Source organism: Nymphaea colorata, chromosome 5 (assembly GCF_008831285.2).
Source record: "Nymphaea colorata isolate Beijing-Zhang1983 chromosome 5, ASM883128v2, whole genome shotgun sequence".
Lineage (NCBI taxonomy): Eukaryota > Viridiplantae > Streptophyta > Magnoliopsida > Nymphaeales > Nymphaeaceae > Nymphaea > Nymphaea colorata.
Genome location: NC_045142.1, coordinates 17,208,114 through 17,219,147, shown reverse-complemented (window position 1 = coordinate 17,219,147; position 11,034 = coordinate 17,208,114). Strand labels below are relative to the sequence as shown.

General features: G+C 35.7%; 1 long non-coding RNA gene across 2 annotated transcripts; it reads left to right on the top strand.

The window, feature by feature from the left end:
- Nucleotides 1-1,398: 1,398 nt before the first annotated feature.
- LOC116254800 (uncharacterized) lies at nt 1,399-9,511 on the top strand. 2 transcript variants are annotated; one of them, XR_004172758.2, is made up of 4 exons: nt 1,399-1,676; nt 5,820-5,947; nt 6,061-8,905; nt 9,160-9,511. It is a non-coding gene; the product is annotated as an uncharacterized LOC116254800 (long non-coding RNA). The 2 variants fall into 2 exon arrangements; XR_004172757.2 differs by having other exon boundaries at nt 5,820-8,905.
- Nucleotides 9,512-11,034: the final 1,523 nt, after the last annotated feature.

The following is an 11,034-nucleotide window of genomic DNA, read 5'->3' as shown; positions in this document are numbered from 1 at the left end:
TTCAAATTTTATATATATGATAAGTAAAATTTTCTAAAATTTACATGTAAATTTTAAAAACAAATTGAAGTGGGGCCATGGACCATGAAGGCCTCCCCCTTGTTTGTCAACAAGTGTGTTTGAGATAGCTGAATTGTTTGACAACAAACGGCTACATTGTGGAAAGTTTGTGCCAGTAACATGGTGTGTTCCTTATTTGTGTTTGCCTGGAAAAGTCATGAGAAGGACTGTAGCGATGTAAACAGTTTGGATTGGGGTCAGATCCTAACTTTACCGGATTCCAATTAATCGAATTCAAAAGTAGATCTTATTTTTGAAAACACATTTCAGCAATGTCTTGTGCGTGTTTGGGTCGTCCGCATGTTCTTATATTTGTTTTGGGTTGGATATCATCATACTAAACTATTCCAAAAATGTTGGATATGAAAGAAAATTAACAATCCGATCCACAAATCCGATCTATTTGAATTTAAGAAATGACATTCGACTGGATTAAGATTTGGATATAAAAATGTCCGATTGCAATCAGATATGGATTCAGATCAGGTTTATTTTTTAACAAATATTGTATGTTTAGTTCTCTTATATTTTGAAAATAAGCCAAATTCAGTTTAAAATTTGGATTTGAATATGAATGTCGAAATTCGGATTGAGAAATCAAATATCAGATTCAGAATCAGATACCATTTTTATTCGTTCGTCTTCAAAATCAAATTTGAATCTGAATATGTGAATGTTCGAGAAACGGATATGGTTAATGACACATCCAATTCAAATCTGATCCGTTGATATCCCTAACTGATATAAGAGATTTGCACCTATATCACTTGAATTATCCAATGGTGTAAAACTCTAAGGCTAGTGGTCGACTAATGCATGCTTTAACTTGCGCAAAGGGGTTGGTTTTTAGGTCACTTGAACTAGAGACAGGATGTCACTGGGTCCAAACTAGTGTACCAAGACCCTTTAGCGCATGTTTGAGAATAGTAATTTTCCTTGCATCTACCTTAAAAGGTGAGGTAGATTCACTAAAAAGTGAGGTGAGGTAGATTCAGGAAAACATTTTTTAAAAAATCAAATAAATCTAACCAAGTTTTGGATTAGATGCAATTTATTAAGCCAAACGTAGTCTTATTTGACAGTAGAGTCATCATTGACACTGAAGATGCGGCCGAATATTTGAGTAATTCCCAGAAAATGGTTAATTATAACTGAAAATTGAAAGCATGTGGAAAGGGGAAAAAGATTAGATCGTTTATAATGAGTTGGATCTTGAGGATGAATCCGGGTCCAGATACGATCCCATCAGATATCCCGACCCGGAGACCCGAGCCCGCTCCGTCACCGTCAACCTTCAAAAGTACAGATGGCCTTTTCCGAGTTGCCAGCCTTCATAGTTCTTTGCCCTCTCTGGCTCTCTCTCTCTCTTCGCTGCATCTATGTTTTAGGTGACGGAACTCTTTGGGTTCACTTATCGGCGATCCTCTGCTTCTTCGTCGTTCTCTACCCCTCCCGTTTTCGGCCTTTATTTTTGGTTCTTAGATCCCATGTTCGCCGAATTCGGTAATGGGATTGCTGTGTTTCTCTGTTTTAGGTGCTCTTAAGTTCTCTTCCTGGTTGAAGAAGATGCCATTGCTTGGTCCGACCGGTGCTGGATTCTTTCTATCTTCCCATAGGTAAGGTTGCCCGGTTTCTTGCTTTGTCTTCTTATTATCTTCTTTTCCTTTTGAGATGGCAATTTGTTGTCCGAGATGGGGTTCTATCGAAATGGGAATTGGTGCTCGATTTTAGATGTCCTGATGATGTATGTAATTCCGTCTTTGTGTTGGTCAATTGAATTCAGCATGTAGGGCACCTCGGTCTCATTTGTTTTTAAACTTCTGTCGTTACTGCCGCATGGGCCCTTCTGGTAGTATAGGTAATGAACCGATTTCTGTATTAATTCCTATATTGATGATACGCAATATCATTACATCCCTATGCTTGCAGAAAATATATATATAGAACCAGAGTCTCGTTGCGCATTTAATATATATACATATTAATGGAAACACACACACACACACACACAGTTAACTCGTCTCAACCAGCTCTCAATGAATGGTGGAGATGCGTCGTTGATCAACCTTTTTAAGGGTGTTTCTGTCTTTTTATAAAAGTATTTAGCTTGTTGTCTTTCTTTTCTGTTAGCAACATGTCAACTACCCATTTCTCATTAATTACATTATCCTAGCTGTTCAAGAGGAGGAAGAGAGAGTGAGTTGTTTCAATTGAATTTCCAGGTTAAATTTCAAACTTTTCCGATTACAGTTCGGAGAAGAATCAAGAGGTTTTTTGACGAGGTGATTAGATACAAAACAGGCTAACAGCAATCAGTATTGTGTTGTCCTTTTATTTTAGGGGCTGTTTGGCAATGGTAACAGTTTGTTACAGTTCCGTGAATCTACCCTAAAAATTGGGGCCAATTCATGTAAGACTATAACACAATGTTCCATGAATGTACCCTAATTTTTTATGCATATTCTTGGAAGAGTAACAAACTGTGCCGATTTCCAAATGGCCCCTTCGGGTAGTCCTCTTTTGTGAGGAGGCAGTGTTCTAGGCTTCTAGTTCCTGCTCTTATTGTCTGATGTTTTGCAGTTCTCTTCCTATGCTCTTATTTTTCTTGTACATATCAATTTTTTGAAATAAATGGCCATTGGCCAGAAGCTTATCTTCCTGCAGTATTTCATTGGAGTTGTTTGAGTTAGTTGTATATGAGGAAACTAAATCCTAATTGATAATTCTACTAATCTTAACAATTTGATTTTTAAGTTTATCTCTCTCCTTATTAAGTGCTCATTGTTGAACATTTAATGAGGATAGGGATGGACTCAAAAGGGAGGGCCATCTCAACATTTAGTTGAGGGATTTGGTTTTTCATTCTCTTTCTGTCTCTCTCTCTCTCTCTCTAATATAACATCTGGGAGGCATAGGGATGAACATCTGTAAATGCTTTTTGTACTGGGATTTCTTGAAAACCTCACTCTCCTCCAGCCTCCTCAATATATTATCAGTTCTTGTTATTGATCAATGTGATATTTACTCTTTATCATTCTACTGATTGGATAAAAGATGAGCAAAATTTCTTTGTTTTTATGTCTGAATGTTGCTAGTTGGTTTAACATTGTATCACAAGGCAGCTAGTACCCATACTTATGCAATTCTCAAATGACCTCCAATGGTGCCTGGAGAAACTGCAAGTAGATTATGTAATTATATGCAAAATGACCAATTACACTAGTAGCTTCCTTTTGGGTAAACATTGTCACTCTTTTGGATTACATAACGTGCAACTTATAGTGGGTCATTATGATGTATTTACCTAGCTGTAGAAGAGCATAGGTTGTAATCTGTAAATGCTTTTTGTACTGGGATTTCTCCAAGTCCTGAAAACCTCACTCTCCTCCAGCCTCCCAGATTCTCTTAAGTTACATTTAGTGAGAGATAAAGATAGAAGACAGAGTTGTCAAAATGGTGGGTTGCTTAGGATTTTGTGTGTGTGTGTGTGTGTGTATAGAGAGAGAGAATTTGATTCCTCCGGCTGGTTGGCTGAAGGAATCTGGTCTGTCACATATGCATCCCCGGATCTCCTGATGCAATGCATCAGATGGGTGTTAGTGAAGGGGATCCAGAAAGAGAGAGCAATAACCCAGACAACTGGGTCTGTCTTGCACTATGAGCATACAATGAGAAACCTAGTTGTTGATTCCCTCTCTAGTGGGTTGTTAGGAATTTGGATCAGTTATCTATATAGTATATACACGCTGTTATAGAGTGCATATTAACTTGTGTTGATTGGGCACAAGAATAAGATGCACAGCATATTTCAAAAATTTTAAATTTCATTAAAAAAATAACAATCTCAAAAAATTAAAAAAAGTTAAATTGTCTTCAGTGTTCCTTGTAGATTGGATGTATGTGATTCTTAAGATGATTGTGTCTTAGCTTTATTGGGTTATGAAGTCCAATCTGCACATCCAAATGTCATGATGTTTTTAAAGTTTGACATACATCCCATGTTCCACATATGTGGTTGAATCTATTAAACGGATGACTTACAGCACCAGATGGCACAGTTGGTGGATGACATATTCTATAAATCCTAGATAATGTACAAATAAGGCTGTTTGACAATTTAACCATCTAAATTGGGTAATTTAGTGTGCTATTTCTCTTTTTGTTTTCTTTAATTCCAATTTATTTCTGCTGTTCATGTAAGATACACTCAAACTTATAGATCTTTTAGGTGCATTAAATCTGCAAATCACTGAGGTACCTATTGATGGTTTTATTGTTGGGCTTACATTGATTGCACATGCAAAAATCTGTGCTGAATATAAGTGTTAGGTTTTATAATTATATTATGTTGTTCTATAGCAACAGTCTCCGTCACAATGCAAATGCTTGTTCAGATTTTCATGTAAAATTTATGCTTTTCTTGAAGAACTAACTTTTTATCCCCTGTAATATAAGCTCCGCTTTCAAAAATGAGTGGGAATAGGACCTGAGGGTCACTGTGAAAGGTCGCATCGACAATTACATGGTTATATTATCCTACATTCAATATATTATCAGTTCTTGTTATTGATCAATGTGATATTTACTCTTTATCATTCTACTGATTGGATAAAAGATGAGCAAAATTTCTTTGTTTTTATGTCTGAATGTTGCTAGTTGGTTTAACATTGTATCACAAGGCAGCTAGTACCCATACTTATGCAATTCTCAAATGACCTCCAATGGTGCCTGGAGAAACTGCAAGTAGATTATGTAATTATATGCAAAGTGACCAATTACACTAGTAGCTTCCTTTTGGGTCAACATTGTCACTCTTTTGGATTACATAACGTGCAACTTATAGTGGGTCATTATGATGCATTTACCTAGCTGTAGAAGAGCATAGGTTGTAATATGTAAATGCTTTTTGTACTGGGATTTCTTGAATTTGGTGCATGGAGACATCTTAGAAATTGAAAATGGTCGAAATACATACAGCTTACAAATTGAGAAGCATTTCCTACTGTTCAGCCTCCCAATTTATGTTCAAAGTAAAATCATGTACCACAAAAGGATATCTTAGTGCTGTCAGTTGCAGGCTCAACAATGATATCCATCCCTGTATGTGAATGCATCTGTGTTATTGGAGAACAATCATGATATTTTCTGTGAAGTATTCCATTAATATCAGTTTCAAGATTTCAGTAGACTCCAATATTCTGCTTTCATTTTGACCAGTCTTTGTGCCAAAGTATCTTGTTGTATTTCATCAGTATGTGACCTAAGCCACATGGGTACTTTAGTAAGGTTCACGCACCCTTATTGTTGTACCCATGCCCAAAGTGGGTACTTGGACACATTTGGGTATTTTTTTTATCGAAACTGATCCAAACTTCTTAATTTTACTTGATTTAATTTTTTCCAACTCAGTTTTGATTCTGTTTTTTGAGTTATTGTTCATTAACATGTAATGTTTTCATTTATAATTTTATGTCACTTGTTTATTTAAATGTTGCTTTTATTTTGTTTTTTTTGTGTTATTTTGCATGTATACATACGAATATCCTGCCGTCCCCCCATACCCACATTTTCTAAAGTTGTCGTGTCTATACCTATATATCCATACCTGTACCGAACAGTATCCGTACCCATGTGACTTAGTATGTGGCTGTATAACTTTAGCCCTCGTAAGTACCATAAGGCAATCAGTTGCCTTGAAAAACAAAGTTCAACTAGAAAAGTGCCATATTTCTTATGTGCTCTTTTCCCTTACTATACAGGTCAGGATTCTGTGTGCTTGGACATCTATTAGCAATTTAGCACAAAGGCCAAGACAAAGAGCATCTCTTTATTTAAACCAACTGCAAATAGGTGACGTATCAGTCTTGGACTAATTTCAGGAATGAGGGTAGGTAAAAAGCAAGTCGGTGTTCATTGTTTACTTTTCATTTTGGTCCTTCTTTTGATTGGTTAGTACTCTTTCTCTGCTTCTGTTTTCACACTCAAATATCTTTCCTGTAGGGAGGTTCTTGAGGATCAGCAGTTTGCACGTGAACTCTGTGAAGAGGCTTTGTCTAATTTCATGATTTCATCTATTCATTCTTAAACTCAAAATAAAGTTAGCTTTACCTATTTTCATGGTCACAACTCACAAATATGTATATTTTGTTTGAAAATGCAAGAAACCAATGGGAAAGTTAAGAAAATGGAAAATCTGAAAAGAAAAATTACGATATTTTGAAAAAAAACCCACTAAAATGAAAATATCATGCTTTTCATGTTTTTGAGAAAACTTTTTAAGTGTTACTTTTTTGGAGGTTTCAGTCTATTTTGAATTTTTATTAATGTTTTATAGGAAAATAGTACAAACTCACATTTTTCAAATTTTTATTGTTACATTTTTTATTTTTTGAATTCTCAAGATTTTTCTAAGAGAAAATGCACTTAATGCCCGAGAAAAAAAAGGCACTTTTAAGTTTTAAGAACCTGAAAACGATGTCTGGCAATGCTTAATTGATTACCTACATAGTTCAATGGATCCAATTGCTAACTTGGTTACATTATTCTGTATGAAACCATGCTTTTTGGTAGTTAAGCATCATCAATCCTAACCTTGGCTTCATATGGAACCAATCAATTTGGTTCATCCTTCTTCAGAAGGAAGGTCAGTGTTAATCTATGTTGTCAAAAGCAATAAGCATGACCAACGTGTTGACTGGAGCCTACATCTGGCAGAACTGGTGCATCAAGCTGGTGAGGAAAAAAATAAATAAAATGCGAAGTTAAATATTGTAATTAGCAGCAACACTAAAACATTTCTTAATGAAATTGTATAATGAAAATGAATGATAATACTGACATGTTTAGTATTCCATAACTTGATAACAAATATAACTAAAAGTTCAAAACATCAATTTTAATGAAGTTGAAGGATTCAAGCAGAAAGGTTATATAACATAAAAAGAACAGTTTAAATTTAACGTAAGCACTTTTCAAGGTTATGGAACAAACAAAAGTTCCCTATCCTGAATGCCAGCTGATGAATCACTAGTTCTAATTTCTAAGACATTAGAACCTTAACTAAACCCTAAAGTTACTGATCTAATTAAAGAGTAGGAAAGTAGCCTCAATATAATCACGGCTTCCATGTTAATCTTGTCATGCAACTGTCGTTCATTATATTCCTAATAAACAAGAAAAAGTTTTCAGAAGATTAATACACGTGTTCACATGCAACATCACAAAGAATGGGGAAAAGAAAATCTGCATAAAAGCACAAGAAGAAAACAGAAAAAGGAGGATGATAAAAAAAATTGTCTTAGAAGGCAGAAAGAAGACAAAATGATAAAAAAATTGTTTTAGAAGGCAGAAAGAAGAAAAAATAAGAGAAAGAAGAGAAAAGAAAGAAAAAGTGTAAGAACATAAATAAATCTAGGCTGTTGAAGAGGAAAACACATAGGCTTTTCAGCACCAAGGTGGCTTAAGCGATGGCCTGGGTATTTAAGTATGACAAGTCACTTAGGAACAGCTAGCCCAGGCAATTAGTCAAGCCTTTTCTATCATATGTCCTACACGGAACTTATGTTGTAAGTCAAACCTAATTACTTTTATAACAATTTTTCTTTGTGAAGAATTGAGTAACATCTTATATAGAAGTTTGAACATTGCTCATAAGAAAAAGTATCAAAAGAAAGAATGCTCTTCAAGAACATCAAATCTTCAGGAAGAAAAGACTGCAGATTCAAATTGAAGGTGAATAACTCAATCGAACATTGTCTTAAAAGGTAAGGGTGTCAATATTACCCATGGAAAGGAGGTTATCAAAACTCAATCTGAAGCAAATATCACGTGATAACTGTTAGCATTTGTTCAGCATATTGATAGTAAGAGTAGGAAAGTGCAAAAAGGCTCAAACATTGCAACACCTATATATGGACATGTTTTGAAAGGCTAACTTCTAGGATTGAAAGGCTAACTTAACTTCTAGGATTAGATCAACATCTTGTGGCTGGTGAGATGAAGGATGAAACAGATATTAGTAAATTGTCAGTTTATTTTTCCCCGTCTCAGAATCTATTTTTTGTTTAATTTGTCTGATTCTATATAGACTTCAAGCTGGAGGGCTCAAATCAGGTCTGTGAAAAATTGGCATGTCATGGATTCATGATCATAACTGGTGATAGTTAACAATTATATTCACATCTTATCCCGTAAATAAAAATGAGCATGCATACAAGCTGATGATAAAGAAACTAAATGAAGGAATATATTTTGCGTCAGTAGTTCTGAATGTTCACTTTAGTTCTTTTTTTTGGTTGCTTCATTTATTTCCATCCTGTGCAGTATATGGTACTACTTTTCGCTGGTTATTTCAATCTAGGGAAAGGTTTTTCTTCTTGTCCTGTTTATCTATTTGTATTCTTCCTTGGACTATACATGTTTCAGCTAGCGTTCAACAGTTTTCTATACCATAGCCTTCCGTAAGATGCCAAGCATTCACATATGTATTCTTCCAGAAACTGCCAAATGTGCTGTCTTTTGTCCTTTCTACATGAGTAGCATGCATACAAACTGGCTTTTGTCACTTTTGTTGATCAAATTTGTCATTTGCGTATGGCACTCCTGCATGTTATTCATGAATGCCACACATGACACATCATTTGAGTGATTCAAGCCTGCAATCATGTTTTATGCATTATGTGGAGGATGGGGCTGGTAAATAGAGTTGAAAGTGCGAAGCTTGATGTATTTAAGCTCCGAATTATTTGTGCAGTTGAGCTCAACCTTATATAGTTATTAAACTACATGAATGGAGCTTAAGGTGGCTTTTTCAGAGAAAAATAGAACTGCCTCCGTCGCAATTGTGGTAATTTCAAACACCGATAAAGTCATTTAGTCCAACTTTGAGCTGTTTTTCAAAATGGTTCTATTATATCAAGATTAGAAGTACTAGTTTAATATCTTAAAAATATTCATATGATCTCAAGGCTATTTATTTTTTTATTTTTGGTGTGGGGTGTGGGGTGGTGTGTTGGTGGGCTGGGTTGGGGTAGGGGAGGGGGGAGGTTTGTTTTGGATATTTCAATATATTCACACAATTGTCACTCATGAGTTTTACAGGTTGAGTGGAGTGGAACTAAGGACATCTGATTCTTACAAACTTCGAAGTAGTTGCGCAATTTTGTGCAAAGTTCGTTGATGGAACTCAAGCAAGCTAGGTTTGGCATGGCTTGTGTTCAACCTGTTGGATGGTAACCACCTTCGTTTCTCAGCCTTGCATTTGATGGCGTTCATTTTAGAGAACCAATCCGTCTGATTTGTTCTTTTCCAACTTCACCTACTCAAAGGGAAGTCCCGTTAGAAGTGGTTTAGGTTTCGGGTACATGTAGACCTTGTGCGTGAGTCAAATTGACTGACAAGCTGAGGATTCATGAAAATGCACTTTTTTAATAAAATGTATTAATCAAGCTTATTCTGTGTGGAAGAAGAACGTGCTCACGAACTCTCCATGGGTTTGCCAATTCCAGGCTCAAGCAAAGGAGTTGATGATCTCGAGAATGCTGCTCATTTTTTCGATTATCTTGAAGTCAGCCTGTAAAATTCGATAACATAGTTATATTATAATTATACTAAAAAGAAGACAAGATAACATATTTGTATATCTTAAATGTGTTTAATTTGTAGAAAATAAGAGAATGTGGACACTTAAAGTTATTATATTGGTAATACATAGCCTGCAAAGTTATAATGTGTATTTATTATAATAGTACATAATCTACAAAATTATAATGTGCGCCTAAAAAATGGGGCAGATTCATTGGATAATTTTTAAAATGTCCAATGACCAATCTTGGGGTTAGGTTTTTTTCAAATGCCCCTTACATAAGTAACACTTTATCAGTTGTTCCATGAATTTGCCACAAATTGAGACAAATTCATGGAACACTTGTTCAAGTGGTCCACAAATATATTTTAACATTTGGAAAAGGTTCATAAAACGCTCACACTATATTCTTATGTCAAACTAGTCCTAATGGGTCGTTTAAGTGGATTTACCCCAAAGATTGAAATGGATTCATGGAACACTAGAATTAGATGTCCATGAATGTGTCCCTAAAAACACTTATTAAGTATTCCGTTTGCCAAATGACCTCTAAGGGATGAGGATGGCAGCCCTTATTCCTGGTTTGCTTAATTGAACATGTACCCAAGGAAAACTTTGATTTGTGGAGCCTAATCAACAATAGGGTAGGAAATTGACTGGATCTTGTTTTAGGGTTTTGTAACTTTTTATTGTACTGGGCCAAAACCAGATTAACTTTTCATATTTATTTTCATATTTATAAGTATCCCAGATCTGACCAGTTTGCAACCCTATTTGACAATCACAAGCACGTTATTTAACTACCTTAGCCTATAATGGCATAGTTTGGGGAACCTTTTGTGGATATGGAAATCCTAAGGGTTGGATCTGGGTTTTGGGGCGCCCTGGATCCACCGAGCGAATCTGAAATATCGAGGGCATTCAACCAACGAACTAGTCATTCAACATGCCGTTGGCTGGAGATAGGATTAGGACTTCAGCTGACCTCACTGAGTGATGTCTTACTTGTTTTCTGTCCTCATGGGTTGACTAACTTTTAAGTGCATTCATTTCTTGGTCGATTGCAAGAAAGACTGGGAAAAGTTGTACGTAGGAGCAATTTCATTAGCGAAACCAGCAGGTACAATCCTCATTAAATCTTGGCAACTTGGATCTGGATTCATCTAAAAGTTGTCAGTGCTAAGTCTTGACCGTCCTATTTCTTTTATTGCAGTCGTTCTTTTTTCGAAGGAGATTCGTTTGGTGTATAAAATGAAACCAAAATTATACTTCATGTGATCTTACTAAAGAAGGAGCTTCTTTGTTGGTTGCTAGAGTAAGGTCGGGTTGCCTAGAACTTGATCCTGGTACCAGTCCTACGGGTCTCTACTCATGTATTGCTTGGCTCCAGT